The sequence below is a fragment of the Bos grunniens genome, chromosome 15 (genome assembly GCF_055505025.1).
Source record: "Bos grunniens cultivar Pamir isolate PY7600 chromosome 15, Bosgru_T2T1.0, whole genome shotgun sequence".
Classification (NCBI taxonomy): Eukaryota; Metazoa; Chordata; class Mammalia; order Artiodactyla; family Bovidae; genus Bos; species Bos grunniens.
In genome coordinates this window covers 49,860,539-49,880,329 of record NC_141179.1, presented here as the reverse complement: position 1 = coordinate 49,880,329, position 19,791 = coordinate 49,860,539, and the positions used below count along the sequence as shown (strand labels likewise).

The following is a 19,791-nucleotide window of genomic DNA, read 5'->3' as shown; positions in this document are numbered from 1 at the left end:
TCACTCAGGTGGTAACGTATCTGCCTGCAGTGTAGGAGATCCTGGTTCAATCCCTGGGTCAGGATGTCAGGAAAATCCCTTGGAGAACGGAATGGCAACCACTCCAGTATTCTTGCCTGGAGAATTCCATGGACAGAGGTACAGTCCATTGGGTTGCAAAGACTAACAGTAATACCCTGCAATGAAGCAAGAGTTTTATTTAAGTGAATTTCCATTATTTGTTCCACTGATAATAATTGATATGAGAGTTATGTCAGTTTGTTGATCGATCCCTTTTATTGTCACTGGAATTCACAAGTTTTCTGATGTTGCCATCTATGGACATGGTCTTTGGCCATCTCTGAAAACTATAAGAAAAATATCAACCATCACAGTCTCATCATCCCTAGATATTAGAATGAAATTAATTCACCCACAGACTGCGATTCAGTGGTCCACTATAATTGCAATAACATAGTTCATTCTCTTGATGTTTTTGTTTTGCTCCTCTGCTCATTGTTTTATGTACCTCATTGAAAAAGATAACAAGCCTTGCCCCACAATATTGTATAGACAATTAAATTATTTATAAAGATGCTTGCCACAGTCCCCCTTCATTTTGAATTTTTACATTTTGGTAATCATATTTGTACCATAAAGTATCTCAGTGATGTGAACAGAAAGAAATATTATAGATATGTAAGTGGAGGCTTAGAGACTCGAATGGTTTGCCCAATACTCCATAAGTACAATAATAGCTTTAATGGATATCAGTTTTAGGGTTCTGCTCATGTGGATGGTGATTTCCCAGGACAGTGGCTAACCCATCTACATGGTTGCTGCAGTTATGTGACTAGCTTGGTCAATGTTTGAAGATTCAGTCATATGCCTTACAGCATGTGCTATTCCTAATGCCACAATGATATTAAAATAAACAACAACAACAAAAAATCAGTTCCCTTAGACATTTAAACACATCAGTACTTAACTAGTCTATATGTTTACTGCCAGGCTGTCTGTCACAACAGCCATATAGCATCTTAGGCATATTACCAAATCCCCTGAAATTTAATCATCTGGGCTTTTTTCTGCATGATTCAATGACTCTTTCATGAGTAGTTCAGTTCAGTCATTCAATCGCGTCCGACTCTTTGTGACCTCATGGACTGCAGTGTGTCAGGCTTCCCTGTCCATCACCAACTTCTGGAGCCTACTCAAACTCATGTCCATTGAATTGGTGATGCCATCTGACCATCTCATGCTCTGTCGTCCCCTTCTCCTCCTGCCTTCAATCTTTCCCAGCATCAGGGTCTTTTCCAAAGAGTAAGTTCTTCACATCAGGAGGCCAATGTATTGGAGTTTCAGCTTCAGCATTAGTCCTTCCAATGGATACTCAGGATGATCTCCTTTAGGATGGACTGGTTGGATCTCCTTGCTGTCCAAGGGACTCTGAAGAGTCTTCTCCAACACCGCAGTTCAAAAGCATCAATTCTTTGGTGCTCAGCTTTCTTTATAGTCCAACTCTCACTTACATATATGACTACTGGAAAAAAACACAACTTTGGCTAGATAGACCTTTGTTGGCAAAGTAATGTCTCTTGTTTTTGATATGCTGTCTAGTTTGGTCATCACTTTTCTTCCAAGGAACAAGTGTCTTTTAATTTCATGAGTAGAGATCTCTCTTATTAACACAGATCTTTTCATAGCTTAAGAAAAACAGACACTATTATTCAATTCCTTAAGTTTTATTCATGAAAAATATTCAGGTCTATTATCTAACAGAACTTTTAGAATCTTAAAATGATTTGTGTATTTATTATCTTTTTTAAACCACTAAATATTTATATAAGATCAACATGCATTGTCCTTTGTTATTCAAATCCACTAACATGTCTTCTTGTTTTGATGTGCAAAATATTTTAACTTATTCACTTTTGCTGTTTACCACTGTCATGATTTCTCTTCTAAACTATTTTATTAGCCACTTATCTCATCTAATACTTTCCACTTTTGTGTCATTCCCCTCAAACCAAATCTCCTTAGAGCAGTGAATTTTTAAAGACATAAACAAGTTAGTTCATTTCTGTGTTTAAAATATGTTAAATGACCTACTGATCTCTGAATGAAAGGGAAGCCATTTCAGTACTTATAAACTCCTTTTTCCCTGTGTATGGAAAAAGAGAGGTGGATTATACACGTGATTTTTCCCTTGCTCCCTTCCCTGTCCATCTTTGTGCTCTCATTCTCAAATCCCCTAGATTGCCTCTTACACATTTTACTACTTCTGACCTCGTTGCCACTCCTGTTCACTAAACTGCAGGCCTTCTTTCCTTTCTTCAATTTGTATAATCAAGTTTCTTTCCTCACCACTCTATCCAAATAATCTTTTCCAAAGTATTTAAAATAACAAAACACATTTCATCTCATATTATTGCATCACATGATATATTTTTTCCCTGCAAAATTCACTATTTTTTCACTTCATTCAAATTCTCTATCTCCAACTATCCAAAGCCAATCTTTTACTTTTGACCCACAGTTTCTTCCCTTCTTTCCACTGAGAAATTGAGAGTGCTTTTCCCTCCCAGATCTGCCCTCCTCCCCCATAATCGACTTACTCCTATCTGTAGGCCACTTGTGTTTCTCTGTCACTTGATTAACTTTCGCCACTTTGCTTTCTTGCTCATAGTTAAAGTGCTCAATTTGGAAATAGTGTTTTCTAAGGAGTATAGAATGTTTCCAGTTTATACATCTGTGATAAAAGAAGCTCATCATTTTTCCTGGTTTTATTGGTCTCTGGAAGCCTGAGGAAATCACAGACACTAGTGGTACATTAAGGAGTAGGGAGCTGTGAGCCTAAGGGAGGGATGTTGTTCAGGATGAGACAGCAGGAATTTTCACAGGAGCAGAGAAAGCCTAAGGGAGCAACAAGTGGACAAATGCAAGTAAACTCTGACTCTACCTCTAATGGCTGCTGAGTTTAGATACACAATGAGAGGTTGGAGGGTTCCAACTGAAAAACTCTTTGGTGGAAAAAAAGAACTATGAATACTAAAACTACACAATAAAATAAAGGGACTTCAGAACTAAAATAGATATTAGTTCTGGAGAGGTGCTAGAGATTACCCAGGTCCTAGAGAATACGCAGACCATATGGGATCTTCCCTAGATGTACGGGTGAGTCACAAATAGATAAGTTTTCAGAGAGACTAACATAGGTGAAAATAACCTCAAATTCTGATTTTATTAAAGAGATATGAGATTATCAGTGCCAATAACCATCTATCAGAAGTGTATACATATTCTGCAAACTTATATAATATCATATGACATTATCCTAGACTTAAATAATTTCTAGTTTATTTTTACACAAAATATTTGGCCATAGCATAACCAAGCAGAAAAAGAAACAAGTATATGTGTTATAAGATTAATATTAAAAATAATAATAATACAAGGATAAACATAGAGGATCCAAAAATAAAAAAAATTTAGATAGGCTTTAAAATAATTAAATCACAAGCATGGAAATTGAAACTGTAATCAGAAATCTTCCAGAAAACAAAAGCCCAGGTTCAGATGGCTTCACAGCTGAATTCTACCAAAAATTTAGAGAAGAACTAACACCTATCCTACTCCAACTCTTCCAGAAAATTGCAGAGGAAGGTAAACTTACAAACTCATTCTATGAGGCCACCATCACCCTAATACCAAAACCTGACAAAGATGCCACATAAAAGGAAAACTACAGGCCAATATCACTGATGAACATAGATGCAAAAAATCCTTAACAAAATTCTAGCAATCAGAATCCAACAACACATTAAAAAGCCCACCATGACCAAGTGGGCTTTATCTCAGGGATGCAAGGATTCTTCACTATCCACAAATCAATCAATGTAATATACCACATTAACAAATTGAAAAATGAAAGCCAGATGATTATCTCAATAGATTCAGAGAAAGCCTTTGACAAAATTCAACATCTATTTATGATAAAAACCCTCCAGAATGCAGGAATAGAAGGAACATACCTCAACATAATAAAAGCTATATATGACAAACACACAGCAAACATTATCCTCAATGGTGAAAATTTGAAAGCATTTCCCCTAAAGTCAGGGACAAGACAAGGGTGCCCACTCTCATCACTACTATTCAACATAGTTTTGGAAGTTTTGGCCACAGCAATCAGAGCAGAAAAGGAAATAAAAGGAATCCAAATTGGAAAAGAAGAAGTAAAACTCTCACTGTTTGCAGATGACATGATCCTCTACATAGAAAACCCTAAAGACTCCATCAGAAAATTACTAGAGCTAATCAATGAATATAGTAAAGTTTCAGGATATAAAATCAATACACAGAACTCCCTTGAGTTCCTATACACTAACATTGAGAAAATAGAAAGATAAATTAAGGAAACAATTCCATTCACCATTGCAACGAAAAGAATAAAGTACTTGGAATATATCTACCTAAAGAAACAAAAGACCTATATATAGAAAACTATAAAACACTGGTGAAAGAAATCAAAGAGGACACTAATAGATGGAGAAATATACCATGTTCATGGATTGGAAAAATCAATATAATGAAAATGAGTATACTACCCAAAGCAATCTATAGATCCAATGCAATCCCTATCAAGTTACCAACAGTATTTTTCACAGGGCTAGAACAAATAATTTCACAATTTGTATGGAAAAAAAAAAAAAAAAAAACTCAAATAGCAAAAGCAATCTTGAGAAAGAAGAATGGAACTGGAGGAATCAACCTGCCTGACTTCAGGCTCTACTACAAAGCCACAGACATCAAGACATTATGGGACTTACACATAGACAGAAATATAGATCAATGGAACAAAATAGAAAGCCCAGAGATAAATCCATGCACCTATGGACACCTCATCTTTGACAAAGGAGGCAAGAATATACAATGGAGAAAAGACACTCTCTTTAACAAGTGGTGCTGGGAAAACTGGTCCACCACTTGTAAAAGAATGAAACTAGAACACTTTCTAACATCATACACAAAAATAAACTCAAAATGGATTAAAGATCTAAATAAAAACCAGAAACTATAAAACTCCCAGAGGAGAACATAGGCAAAACACTCTCTGATGTAAATCAGAGCAGGATCCTCTATGTCCCACCTCCAAGAATATTGAAAATAAAAGCAAAAATAAACAAATGAGACCTAATTAAACTTAAAAGCTTTTGCACAACAAGGAAACTATAAGCAAGGTGAAAAGACAGCCTTCAGAATGGGAGACAATAATAGCAAATGAAGCAACTGACAATCTCAAAAATGTACAAGCAACTCTTGCAGCTCAATTCCAGAAAAATAAACACCCAATCAAAAAATGGGCCAAATAACTAAACAGACATTTCTCCAAAGAGGACATACAGATGGCTAACAAACACATGAAAATATGCTCAACATCACTCATTATCAGAGAAATGCAAATCAAAACAGCAATAAGGTACCATTTCACGCCAGTCAGAATGGCTGCTATCCAAAAGTCTACAAGCAATCAATGCTGGAGAGGGTGTGGAGGAAAGGGAACCCTCTTACACTGTTGGTGGGAATGCAAACTAGTACAGCCACTAGGGAGAACAGTGTGGAGATTCCTTAAAAAACTGAAAATAGAACTGCCATATGACCCAGAAATCCCACTGCTGGGCATACACACTGAGGAAACCAGAATTGAAAGAGACACGTGTACCCCAATGTTCATCACAGCACTGTTTACAATAGCCAGGACATGGAAGCAACTTAGATGTCCAACAGCAGACGAATGGATAAGAGAGCTGTGGTTCTAATGAAGTGGATGAAACTGGAGCCTATTTTACAGAGTGAAGTAAGCCAGAAAGAAAAACACCAATACAGTATACTAATGTATATATATATGGAATTTAGAATGATGGTAACAATAACCATCAGGAGTACTTCAAGGCTGTATATTGTCACCATGCTTATTTAACTTCTATGCAGAGTACATCATAAGAAACGCTGGGCTGGAAGAAGCACACGATGAAATCAAGATTGCCGGGAGAAATATCAATAGCCTCAGATATGCACATGACACTACCCTTATGGCAGAAAGTGAAGAGGAACTAAAAAGCCTCTTGATGAAAGTAAAAGAGGAGAGTGAAAAAGGTGGCTTAAAGCTCAACATTCAGAAAACGAAGATCATGGCATCTGGTCCCATCACTTCATGGCAAATAGTTAGGGAAACAGTGGAAATAGTGTCATACTTTATTTTTGGGGGCTCCAAAATCAGTGCATATGGTGATTGCAGCCATGAAATTAAAAGATGCTTACTCCTTGGAAGGAAAGTTATGACCAGCCTGGATACCATATTAAAAAGCAGAGACATTACTTTGCCAACAAAGGTCCATCTATTCAAGGCTATGGTTTTCCCAGAAGTCCTGTATGGATGTGCGAGTTGGACTGTGAAGAAAGCTGAGCGCCGAAGAATTGATGCTTTTGAACTGTGGTGTTGGAGAAGACTCTTGAGAGTCCCTTGGACTGCAAGGAGATCCAACCAGCCCATTGTGAAGGAGATCAGCCCTCGATTTCTTTGGAGGGAATGATGCTAAAGCTGAAAGTCCAGTACTTTGGCCACCTCATGCGAAGAGTTGACTCATTGGAAAAGACTCTGATACTGGGAGGGATTAGGGGCAGAAGGAGAAGGGGACGACAGAGGATGAGATGGTTGGATGGCATCACCGACTCAATGGACGTGAGTTTGAGTGAACTCTGGGAGATGGTGATGGACAGGGAGGCCTGGTGTGCTGCGATTCATGTGGTCACAAAGGGTTGGACACGACTGAGTGACTGAACTGAACTGAATGATAACCCTGTAAGCTAGATAGCATAAGAGACAAAGATGTATAAAACAGTCTTTAGGACTCTCTGGGAGAGGGTGAGGGTGGGATGATTTGGGAGAATGGCATTGAAACATGTATATTATCATATGTGAAATGGATTGCCAGTCCAGGTTTGACGCATGATGCAGAATGCTCAGGGCTGGTGCACTGGGATGACCCAGAGGGATGGTATGGGGAGGGAAGTGAGTGGGGGGGTTCAGAATGGGTAACATGAGTACACCCGTGGCGGATTCATGTTGATGTATGGCAAAACCAATGCAATATTGTAAAGTAATTAGCCTCCAATTAAAATAAATAAATTTATATTATTTTTTTAATTTTATTTTATTTTTAAATTTTACATAATTGTATTAGTTTTGCCAAATATCAAAATGAATCTGCCATGATTTCAATATTCAGGAAGAAACTGGAATATTTTTTTTAAATTTAAATGAAAAATGTATAATTGAAAATTAAAAGCACAGATTAACAAGTGAAGTCTTCAATGCTATCAATGCTCTGAGGGAGCTATAAAATTGAAAAGGTAAGTAAATGCCCAAATCACAGATACTTATGTAGTATATTCTAGATTTAAGTTCAGGCAATGGTGTTCAGGTTGAGACAGCAGGATTTTCCACAAGAACAGAACACCTAACAGAGACAAAAGTGGACAAATTAAAGGAAATCCTGACCCTACCTCTTCTGGCTGCTGAGTTTACATATACAGTGGGAGACAGGAGGGTTCCAACTGAATAAATACTTGGTGGAATAAAAGAACTATGAATACTAAGACTATAAAATAAAACAAGGGGACTACAGAACTAAAAAATAAACATAAAATTGGGTAGGTCCTAGAGATTATGCCAGTCCTAGAGAATACCTGCTTCCAATGCAGGAGACACAGGAGATGAGGGTTCAATCCCTGGGTCGGGAAGATTACCTGGAGAAGGGAATGACAACCCACTCCAGTACTTTTGCCTGAGAAATGTCATGGATAGAGGAGACTGGCAGGCTACAGTCCATGAAGTTGCAAAGAATTGGGCACGACTGAGTAGGCAGGCATGTATGTCAACTATATCGGAAAATAACTAGAAGGAACAAACTTTGCTATTATGTCATTTGAGATCCATACATGAGGGGACACTGCCATCTTGTGCTTGTAAGCAGGAAGGAACCCTTAAAATTTTGCAATTATCAAACCAGTACCCCTTTATCACTATGTAAACCAATGGAAATTATTCTGTTCCCTTTCTAAGTGAGGTATTTATGCAAGAACGGTTATTACTCTTCTCTGACTTAGATGACACCTGAAAGGGAAAGTGTTAGTTGTTTGGTTGTGTCTGACTCTTTGTTATGCCATGAACAGTAGGATTTCCCAGGCGAGACTATTGGAGTAGGTTGCCATTTCCTCCTCCAGGGGATCTTCCCAACCTCGGAATCCTTTTGTTTAAAATCACTATTAAGATAACATCTCTATAACATCTCTTAACTTTCTTCTCTCAATTTTATACATTCATATATGATACTTGATAACATCTTAGTGCATTAGCATCTCTATATTATTATCATTTGTGTATTAATCATTATACTAGTACTTATCATACCCATCCTGCTTCCTTATTTGTTTAGCACTAGATATTTTTTGGATAGCTACTATCTAGTAGCTTTCTACTTTGCAAATTTTGTAAATGAAACACAATTTTATTGTCAATAATGGCAACATTGATTATATATTTCCTATGTCTTCTCCACTAAGTTTTAAAACTGCTTTATTGAGATTAATTATATTTTTGCACTCCAAGATTTAGAGGCTCTATACAGTCAGCAAAAACAAGACCTGGAGCTGACTGTGGCTCAGATCATAAGCTACTTATTGCAAAAATCAGGCTTAAATTGAAGAAAGTAGAGAAAATCACGAGGTCATTCAGGTATGACCTATATAAAATCCTTTATGATTATACAGTAGAAGTGATGAGTAGATTTAAAGGCTTAGATTTGATAGACAGAGTGCCTGAAGAACAATGGACAGCAGTTCAAAGCACTGTATAGGAGGCAGTGACCAAAAGCACATGAAATAAAAAGAAATGCAAGAAGGCAAAGTGATTGTCTGAGGAGGCTTTACAAACAGTTGAGAAAAGAGAAGTGAAAAGCAGGGAAGAAAGAGAAAGATATACCCAAATGAATGCAGAGTTACAGAGAATAGATAGAAGAGGGGCCTTCTCAGAAGGCCTTCTTAAGTGAACAATGCAAAGAAATAGAGGAAAACAAGAGAATGGGAAAGACTAGAGATCTCCTCAAGAAAACTGGGGATATCAAAGCAAAATTTCATGCAAGGATGGACACGATAAAGATCATGGCATCTGGTCCCATCACTTCATGGCAAATAGAAGGGGAAAAAGTGGAAGTTGTACAGATTTTATTTGGGGGGCTCCAAAATCACTGTGGACAGTGACTATAGCTATTATATTGAAAGACACTTGCTCCTTATATAACATCACTGACTCAAAGGACATGAATCTGAGAAGACTCCAAGAGACAGTGGAGGACAGAGGAGCCTGGCGACCCTCATGGGATCGCAAAAAGTCAGACACTACTGGACAACAACATTGAGATACCTATGCCACAAAATACATCCATTTTAATTGTACATTTTGATGCATTTTACTTTATTGAAATACTTGTTCAACTATTGCTGCTGCTAAGTCACTTCAGTCGTGTCCGACTGTGAGACTCCATAGGCGGCAGCCCACCAGTCTCCTCTGTCCCTGGGATTCTCCATGTAAGAATACTGGAGTGGGTTGCCATTTCCTTCTCCAGTGCATGTATGCATGCTAAGTCCCTTCAGTCATGTCTGATTGTAAGTAACCCCATAGATAGCAGCCCACCAGGCTCCTCTGTCCACAGAATTCTCTGGGCAAGAATACTGGAGTAGGTTGCCACTTCCTTCTCCTCTGTCTTGCTTAATGTCTATTATATCATAATGCATACTTACTTGTTTACAAACATCCCACACAAGTGAGCTAATGGGGGCAGTAGCCCTGGAGGCCAGAGAAGGCGATGGCACCCCACTCCAGTGCTCTTGCCTGGAAAATCCCATGGGCGGAGGAGCCTGGTAGGCTGCAGTTCATGGGGGGTTTCTAAGAGTCGGACAAGACTGAGTGACTTCACTTTCACTTTTCACTTTCATGCATTGGAGAAGGAAATGGAAACCCATTCCATTGTTCTGGCCTGGAGAATCCCAGGGAAGGTGGAGCCTGGTGGGCTGCCGTCTATGGGGTCACACAGAGTCGGACACAACTGAAGTGACTTAGCAGCAGCAGCAGCAGCAGCCCTGGAGGCAACACTTCTGGAGCAGAATTTGGCATCATGTGTCCAAAGTCTTCAAAAACACAGATATTTGACCCAAAGTTCACTTCTTAGGAATTTAACTTAAATAGGAATCTATGTAAATATTCAACTATTACCACACTAATTTTAAGATATTTCTGTCATTCCCAAAATGAACCTCTTGTCCATTAGCAGTAACTTTCCATTCGCATCCTCAAGCCTAGGTAACCACTTATCTACTTTCTGACTCTATATATTACCCTTACTGGATATTTCATATAAATAAAAGCATATAATAGCTGGTCTTTGGTCTCTAGCTTCTTTTACCTAATGTAATGTATTTGAGGTTCATCTATGTTATAATATATGTTAATGTTTTGTGCTTTTTATATCAAAAAGAAGCATTTAATTTTGGGGGTAGACCATATCTTATTTATCCATTCAACAGTTGATGGACAATTGGGTTACTTCCCCATTGGGACTATTATGAATAATACTACTAGTAAAATAAATACACAAGTGCATGTGAACGTATCTTTTAATTTCTCTTGTTCACATACCTAGAGGTGGAATTGTGAACTGTGTGGTCACTCTGTTTACTATTTTAAAAAACTGTCAATGTATTTTTCCAAGTTGGCTTCACTCTTCTATATTCATAGCAGCAATGAGTATTTCAGTTTTTTTCATAGTTACCAATACTTTTCTGTCTTCATGATTATAGGCATTCTAATGGGTATGAAGTAGTATATCACTGTGATTTATATTTGTATTTTCCTAATGACCTATGACGGTGATGGACAATGAGGCCTGGCGTGCTGCGATTCATGGGGTCACAAAGAGTCGGACATAACTGAGCAACTGAACTGACTGACTGACTGAATGACCTATGATGTAAAGACTCTCCATTTTATCATTTGTTACTTTGCATTCTTTGGGAAATTTTGATTAATGAATTTTAATGTCATTTATTTATAATGATTTTTAAAGATTTGAGTGAAATTTAACAACACTTTAGGAATTTTTAGAAATTCATTAAGTGTATAAATCATGCCATATTTTCTCTTAGCACAGCACAAGATATTCTCAGAAAGGATGGACATGGTTTAAACTTTCATGTCCAAAAGGGCATAAAAATTCATAGTCATGGTAGCAACTCTTCAACTCTCAGCAGGGAAATAGCATATGTATTGAATACTTACTGTATTCCTATATAGAGATGTAGGGGGAAAACTGCTTCAGGGATAGCTTCTTATGTCTTTGGAAATAGAAAGTAGAGAAATAAATATCAAATACTGATGTCAGTTCAGTTCAGTTCAGTTCAGTTGCTCAGTCGTGTCCGACTCTTTGCGACCCCATGAATCGCAGCACCCCAGGCCTCTCTGTCCATCACCAACTCCTGGAGTTCACTCAGACTCATGTCCATCGAGTCAGTGATGCCATCCAGCCATCTCATCCTCTGTCGTCCCCTTCTCCTCCTGCCCCCAATCCCTCCCGGCATCAGAGTCTTTTCCAATGAGTCAACTCTTCACAAGAGGTGGCCAAAGTACTGGAGTTTCAGCTTTAGCATCATTCCTTCCAAAGAAACCCCAGGGCTGATCTCCTTCAGAATGGGCTGGTTGGATCTCCTTGCAGTCCATGGGACTCTCAAGAGTCTTCTCCAACACCACAGTTCAAAAGCATCAATTCTTCGGCGATCAGCCTTCTTCACAGTCCAACTCTCATATCCATACATGACCACAGGAAAAACCATAGCCTTGACTAGACGGACCTTTGTTGGCAAAGTAACATCTCTGCTTTTGAATATGCTATCTAGGTTGGTCACAACTTTCCTTCCAAGGAGTAAGCGTCTTTTAATTTCATGGCTGCAATCACCATCTGCACTGATTTTGGAGCCCAGAAAAATAAAGTATGACAGTTTCCACTGTTTCCCCATCTATTTCCCATGAAGTGATGGGACCAGATGCCATGATCTTCGTTTTATGAATGTTGAGTTTTAAGCCAACTTTTTCACTCTCCACTTTCACTTTCATCAAGAGGCTTTTGAGTTCCTCTTCACTTTCTGCCATAAGGGTGGGGTCATCTGCATATCTGAGGTTATTGATAGTTCTCCCGGCAATCTTGATTTCATCTTGTGCTTCTTCTAACCCAGCTTTTCTCATGATGTACTCTGCATATAAGTTAAATAAGCAGAGTGACAATATACAGCCTTGACACACTCCTTTTCCTATTTGGAACCAGTCTGTTGTTCCATGTCCAGTTCGAACTGTTGCTTCCTGACCTGCATACAGATTTCTCAAGAGGCAGGTCAAGTGGTCTGGTATTCCCATCTCTTTCAGAATTTTCCACAGTTTATTGTGATCCACACAGTCAAAGGCTTTGGCATAGTCAGGGCAGCAGCCAAGAGTGCCAGGCTGCGAAGGCGGAGGAACGGCTGAGAAGAGCTACCCAAGTCCGAGGTCAGGGGCGGTGGCCGGGAGGAGCTACCCCACATCCAAGGAGCTGTGCCTGTGCGGGCAAAGGAGGGCCTAGAGGAGCTATCCCACATTGAAGGTCAGGAAGGGCAGTGATGAGGAGATACCCCTCGTCCAAGGTAAGGAGCAGCGGCTGCGCTTTTCTGGAGCAGCCATGAAGAGATACCCCACGCCTAAGGTAAGAAAACCCAACTAAGAGGGTAGGTGTTGAAAGAGGGCATCAGAGGGCAGACACACTGAAACCATACTCACAGAAAACTAGTCAATCTAATCACACTAGGACCACAGCCTTGTCTAACTCAATGAAACTAAGCCATGCCCGTGGGGCAACCCAAGACCGGCGGGTCATGGTGGAGAGATCTGACAGAATGTGGTCCACTGGAGAAGGGAATGGCAAACCACTTCAGTATTCTTGCCTTGAGAATCCCATGAACAGTATGAAAAGGCAAAATGATAGGATACTGAAAGAGGAACTCCCCAGGTCAGCAGGTGCCCAATATGCTACTGGAGATCAGTGGAGAAATAACTCCAGAAAGAATGAAGGGATGGAGCCAAAGCAAAAACAATACACAGCTGTGGATGTGATTGGTGATAGAAACAAGGTCCGATGCTGTAAAGAGCAATATTGCATAGGAACCTGGAATGTCAGGTCCATGAGTCAAGGCAAATTGGAAGTGGTCAGACAAGAGATGGCAAGAGTGAATGTCGACATTCTAAGAATCAGCGATCTAAAATGCACTGGAATGGGTGAATTTAACTCAGATGACCATTATATCTACTACTGTGGGCAGGAATCCATCAGAAGAAATGGAGTAGCCATCATGGTCAACAAAAGAGTCCGAAATGCAGTCCTTGGATGCAATCTCAAAAAAGACAGAATGATCTCTGTTCGTTTCCAAGGCAAACCATTCAATATCACAGTAATCCAAGTCTATGCCCCAACCAGTAATGCTGAAGAAGCTGAAGTTGAACGGTTCTATGAAGACCTACAACACCGTTCAGAACTAACACCCAAAAAAGATGTCCTTTTCATTATAGGGGACTGGAATGCAAAAGTAGGAAGTTAAGAAATACCTGGAGTAACAGGCAAATTTGGCCTTGGAATGTGAAATGAAGCAGGGCAAATACTGATGAGTTACATATAAAAGTCAATTCTATAAAGGATATAAGTTGTAACGGTTTTAATTAGCCTTGAAGGTTAGTCAGGGAGGGTCTCTCAGATGTATGATGGAACAGACCACCATGTATCATTATGTCTGGGATATGAAAGGAAATTTTAAAGTTGGTGAAAGAAATAAAAGAAATGAGGGAAGTGAAGGAGAAAGGGAGGAAGAAAAGTAGTGTCTGTAGATGAAAATGCAGCCCAGCAGACACACTGACAGCAGACTTAGAGATTCTGAGTATAGAACCCAGATAAGAGTGCCTGCAATCCTCAAAATAATGGATCTGGATGAACTTGATATTCAGAATCATCTCAGAAACAAGCACATCTGAGTTGGTTTGTAGACAAGATCACATTGTACATTGTTCCAAGGGTCAAGTCTCAGATATTTGTGAGTTGTCTAGATATTTCAGAGAGGCTGAAATTAACCAACTGCCTAGCCAATTACTTTCTCATAATATATAAAATGTAACCTTCTTTTGTTCTCACTGGCCTAGCTGACATTATATTATCTAGCTGCAAGGATTAACAAATCCATGGATTAAAAACATGGCTTGCCAGGATATTAAGGAAAATAAGAAAAAATAAAGTTATATTTTGTTAATAAATTACAGTGCATCTGCATACTTTGCTAAATGTTTCACATTTGTCATATTGTGAGTATATCCGCAAAGTGGGTATGGTTTATTATACCCCATTTACAGAAGATAAAATTAAGCCTCAGAGGACTATCCATTCTCAGACCTAGAGCTGTGATTAGAGTACTTGCCTCTTACATTCTTGGAGAAGGAAATGGCAACTCACTCCAGTATTCTCACCAGGAAAGTCCCATGGACAGAGGGGCCTGGTGGGCTACAGTCCACAGGGTCACAAAGAGTAGGACACAACTGAGCACATACACACACTCTTTCATTCCAAAACATAGTCTCTTCATAGAACACCATGAGGAAACAGGATGAAACTAATAATGAAACTTCTATTAAAGTGCAATAAGTTGAGATCAGTTCTGAAACCAGATAGGTGCAATCTCTCCTTCTCCTACTTATCTATCTACAAAGGAAATTCCTTACACAATATTTTTTAAAGAAATGAAGACAAGATATTTTTCTCTAGATAAATGGATAAATTGTGGTATACTGATACAATGGAATGTCATTCAGGAATAAAAATAAGTGAATTAATCAAGCCATAAAAGATTTGGGAGAAACTTAAGTGTATATTGCTAAGTGGAAGAAGCCTATATGAAAAGCCTACAGTACAGTATGATTCCAATCAACTACAGGACATTGTGGGGGGAAAAAAGCTATAGAGAACAAAAAAGATCAGTGGTTGTCAGAGGGGTTAAAGGGAAGGAAGGATAAATAGATAGAACACACGGGATCCGTAGGGCAGTGAAACTATTTTGTATGGTGCTGTAATGGCAGATGCATGCCATTATACATTTGTCAAGACTCATTGAATATATAACACAAAGAATGAATCCTAATGTATAAACTATGGATTGTAGTTAATAAAGTGTCTATATTGGCTCTTCAATTGTAACAAATGTATCACACTAATGTAAGAGGTTAAGATTAAGACAGAGCTGGGTGGATGGGGTATGGGCGACATACATAAACTCTTCAGATTCTCATATTTTCTGAAAATATAAAACTTCTCTATAAGATAATACATGTGAGTTTTTAAAAGCTTCATTTGAAAAGTGAGAGTTCTTCAAATATTCTATCATACTTTCACCTCAGTGAAATTTTAACACATGCCAATAAAGAACAAGTGGTAATGTACAGACATATATTTTGTCTTTGTTATGAAAGTAATGAAAGTGAAAGTCACTCAGTCATTATCCGACTCTTTGCAACCCCCCAGATTATATATAATCCATGAAATTTTCCAGGCCATAATACTGGAGTGGGTAGCCATTCTCTTCTCCAGGGGTCTTCCCAATCCAGGGATCAAACCCAGGTCTCCCACATTGCAGGAGGATGCTTTACCAGCTGAGCCACCAGAGAAACCCTCGTGCCTAACTTTTTGCAACTCCATGGACAATACCATGGAATTCTCCAGGCCAGAATACTGGAGTGGGTACCCAGTCCTTTCTCCAGGGGATCTTCCCAACCCAGGGATTGAATCCAGATCTCCTGCATTGAAGGTGGATTCTTTACCAGCTGAACCACCAGGGAAGCTTAGGTTGCAGAGAAGTCAAGCAATAGGAAACCCTCTGTGTGTTTTTTTATTATTATTATTATTTTATTTTAAGCTTGCATATTAAGCTGGCAAAATGGCAGAGCTGTTGCTCAGAAGTGGCTCTGGGGTGAAAATTATTAAATGCAGTTTAAAACTGGAAAACCTAATTTCCCAAGTATGAAAGGAAAGCTTAGTCAGCTAATCCAAATACTGACTGTGGGTTTCAGTTATAAAAGGAGTCACTCAGCATGTAAAATACCCAAAAGACTTCTCAGCCCAGAGGTTATTCCCTGGTCTGTTTTCATGGATATCTATGCACAATACAGATAAACCTATAAATATATTTATTTTTCTGTATCCATATAAGCTAGACATTTCTTTTTGTCTATGACCTGGCAATATCACTGTGAATATACAAAGAGGAAATTTAAGACTGTCTTTTTTTATGTTCCAGTCATTTAGAAAAACCATGCATCTAAAAGGTAAATTAGAACAGTTTTGTGGTTATAACTGTGAATTCCGTCATTAGGATCCCTGGATTTTAAAGCAGGCTTTACATACTCATTAGTGATGTGATCTTGAGAAAATCCTCCAATGTCTGAGTTATGTTCCATGTAAAACTGGGATACCAATAATAACTAGTTTATCAGGTATTTGTGACCATTAAATTAGATAATCCATGTAAAGTGGTTAGAACAGATTTTAGGGAACACTTAGCACATAATAAGGGTGGATACAAATTTGAAATTATTATTGTTACCACTTCTGTTGTACTGTCCATTCCTATGCTGGTATCTGATATGTCTTCCATGTAAACATGCTGATATTTTCTGTGTGTGTTATACAGCAAAGCCAGGCACTACTAGGACATAGCCGCAAAAAAGAAGGAAAGCTTCAGTCTAGTGAAGTTAATAAAATTATGGATATACCTCCACAGTTTTAATGAAACAACCATTCAAAATATCCTTTCTTGGAGTTTTCATTAAAAGCTCCTTTACCTAATCTGTGTGTTTGCCTCTTGATGAGAAGTTTTGTTTTTTTCTTCCTTACCTGAATTTCATGAAAGGAGGGAGAGAAAGAGAGAGAGAGGAGGGTAAATTTATGTTGATAATTGGGTAATGTGCCCTACATCCTTCACAAGGATTGGGGTAATGTGAAAAGGATTTCAGTTAACTCAAGAGAGGATTGTCAGGTATCTTGAAACGCAGGGTAGTTTTCCATCTGCTAAATGGTGTGACAGCCTCACATGAGAGTGAAGCATGGGCAGATCCCAGATTTTTGTTGTTCTTCTTCTTTTTAGATGAAATATTGTTTATTATCCATCACTTTAAACATGCTAAGAGTTGCAGTCAGGAAGTGTTGATTTATATATATGATGCTTTTACCAAATGTACCACTTTGGGCTACAAACATGACCAATTGAATTTATGTTCTATGGGTCTGAATAATGGATAATTTCAAATGAGGGATTTTTGAAAATCTACCTTATAATTTTTGATATATTAAGAGCAAGAACTGCTACTACTAAAGAAAAGTAGCTGAAATTATGTCTTAATCTTTTATTTGTGAATAAAAGATTGCAGTCACTCTACTGTTTGGAAATTTCTTTCAATAATGCTGCTACTGCTGCTAAGTCGCTTCAGTCGTGTCCGACTCTGTGTGACCCCATAGACGGCAGCCCACCAGGCTCGCCCGTCCCTGGGATTCTCCAGGCAAAAACACTGGAGTGGGTTGCCATTTCTTTCTCCAATGCAGGAAAGTGAAAAGTGAAAGTGAAGTCACTCAGTCGTGTCCGACTCTTAGCGATCCCATGAACTGCAGCCCATCAGGCTCCTCCATCCATGGGATTTTCCAGGCACGAGTACTGGAGTGGGTTGCCACTGCCTTCTAGGTACTGAGTAACAGTGTGCTTTGACTTTTTTCAGTGATCTACTTGCTCTAGTAAGATCATTCAGTACTCTGAGTTTTGTTTGTGTTCTCTGACTCCATTTCTTGATCCTTGAGAGCTAGTGTTATGATGGTATAGATAACACTACAATTTTTGCACAGCAGTTTAAATGGCATGTTAATATGAACATTACCTGTGGTGGATTCATTTTGATATTTGGCAAAACTAATACAATATTGTAAAGTTTAAAAATAAAATAAAATTTAAAAAAAAAAGAGTTCAGATGAATAAATCTTTTTTTTTTTTTTTTTAATTGTGGGAAAACTTAAACCAAGGGAAATATCTCATACCCTCAGGATGGAAAACAAGAATTCAACCTTTCATGCTGCCTTCAATTTTTTCTTTATCAGTCTACCATCCAACCCATCTCCTCCCATTAAATTTGTCCACTGAAGAATAGAATATTAATTCTCTCCAATCTTCTATTCAGTGTCACCAAGACAAAGGAGAGAGAAAAATTATCTTTTCAGTATTTAAGAATTTATTACCAAATTAGAGGGAAACACTATATACACAGAGCTGTTAAGGTTCAAAAGACATGCTTAAACTGTATAGTTATAACAACTGGCATTACAAAAATTCAACTCAACTCTTTTTTGATTCACAAATTTTTTTTCACAGAGAAAAAATGTTCCATAAAAAGGAATTGTTTTGCCCACGATTGTCCCTTTTTTTTTTTGGATTACTTTGCTTTTGTCCATTATCATGCCAAAATTAATATTTCAGATTTGACTAAGCTGAAGGAATAGACGCTCTTTTTTGCGGTTATTTACTCTGGCTCTTTTCCTTCTATTTTTCACATAAAAGATTTATGCCACTTCTCTACAACAACATCAAACTATACATCCCCTCCCTTCACCGCCTTCTTGCTGACTGGTGTCCCAGGATTAGAAGACTTCCAAATTTGGATTTCCACCCCCTTCAGCTTCATGTACCTTTTGGCTGTGACAGGCAATGGCCTGGTTATGGTGATGGTGATCTGGGACAGAAGCCTCCATGAACCCATGTATCTCTTCTTGGCCATGCTAGCTCTCAATCATGTTCTACTTTGTACCGTCACAGTGCCCACAATGCTTATCTTTTGGCAGGGCCCTTCCATATCAACATTCTCTGCCTGTCTCACACAGATGTTTTTCGTTCATGCTCTATTTTTCTCTGAATCTGCTGTCGTACTGGCCATGGCTTTTGACCACTATGTGGCTATCTGTGCACCACACCATTATACTACCCTACTTACAGGCTCTCTCATGAGCAAAGTGGTCCTGGCTCTAGTGGCTTGAAGTGGTCTGGCTGTGGTCACCCCTGGGGTCCTACTCATTCTCCGCCTGCACTTCTGCCAGAGCAACATCATTCACCATACTTACTGTGAGAACATGGGCATTGCCAAATTGGCTTGCAATAGCATTGTCCCTAATAGCATTTATGGGCTCACTGCTGCTCTCCTCACCACAGGACTGGACTTTGTCCTTATCTCCCTGTCCTACTAGTTAATCTTTTTTTTTTTTTTTTTTAAGGATACCAAGGGAACATTTCATGCAAAGATGGGCTCGATAAAGGACAGAAATGGTATGGACCTAACAGAAGCAGAAGATATTAAGAAGATGTGGCAAGAATACACAGAAGAACTGTACAAAAAAGATCTTCATGACCCAGATAATCACGATGGTGTGATTACTCACCTAGGGCTAGACATCCTGGAATGTGAAGTCAAGTCGGCCTTAGAAAGCATCACTACGAGCAAAGCTAGTGGAGGTGATGGAATTCCAGTTGAGGTGTTTCAAATCCTGAAAGATGATGCTATGAAAGTGCTGCACTAAATATGCCAGCAAATTTGGAAAACTCAGCAGT

The 19,791-nt window shown here is 38.7% G+C and overlaps 1 pseudogene; it reads left to right on the top strand.

Annotated features, from left to right (window-relative positions):
- Nucleotides 1–18,872: 18,872 nt before the first annotated feature.
- On the top strand, nt 18,873–19,430 carry LOC147358066 (olfactory receptor 52B6-like; annotated as a pseudogene).
- Nucleotides 19,431–19,791: the final 361 nt, after the last annotated feature.